Raw genomic sequence first — 469 nt, 5'->3', positions numbered from 1 at the left:
ATCCTCATCCTCATTCTCGTCCTCATCCTATCCTCATTCTTTTCCTCATCCTTTCCTCATCCTAATGCTCGTCCACATCCTATCATCATCCTCTTCCTCATCCTCATCCTCATCCTCGCCCTCATCTTATCCTCATCATCATCCTCCTCCTCATCATATCCTCGTCCTCATTCTCGTCTTCCTCCTATCCTCATCCTCTTTCTCATCTTATCCTCCTTCTCATTCCCGTCGTCATCCTATCCTCATCCTCCTCCTCATCCTATCCTCATCCTCATCCTCATTCTACTCCTCATCCTCATCCTCATCCTCATCCTATCCTCCTCCTAATCCTATCATCATCCACATTCTCGTCCTCATCCTATCCTCATCCTCGTCCTCATCCACATCCTATCCTCATCCTCATTCTCGTCCTCATCCTTTCCTCCTCCTCGTTCTCATCCACATTCTACTCCTCATCATATCCTCGTCC

Source organism: Lupinus angustifolius, chromosome LG11, assembly GCF_001865875.1.
Source record: "Lupinus angustifolius cultivar Tanjil chromosome LG11, LupAngTanjil_v1.0, whole genome shotgun sequence".
In the NCBI taxonomy this organism is placed as follows: domain Eukaryota; kingdom Viridiplantae; phylum Streptophyta; class Magnoliopsida; order Fabales; family Fabaceae; genus Lupinus; species Lupinus angustifolius.
The sequence above is the reverse complement of the archived record's forward strand: the minus strand, read 5'-3'. Positions refer to the sequence as shown.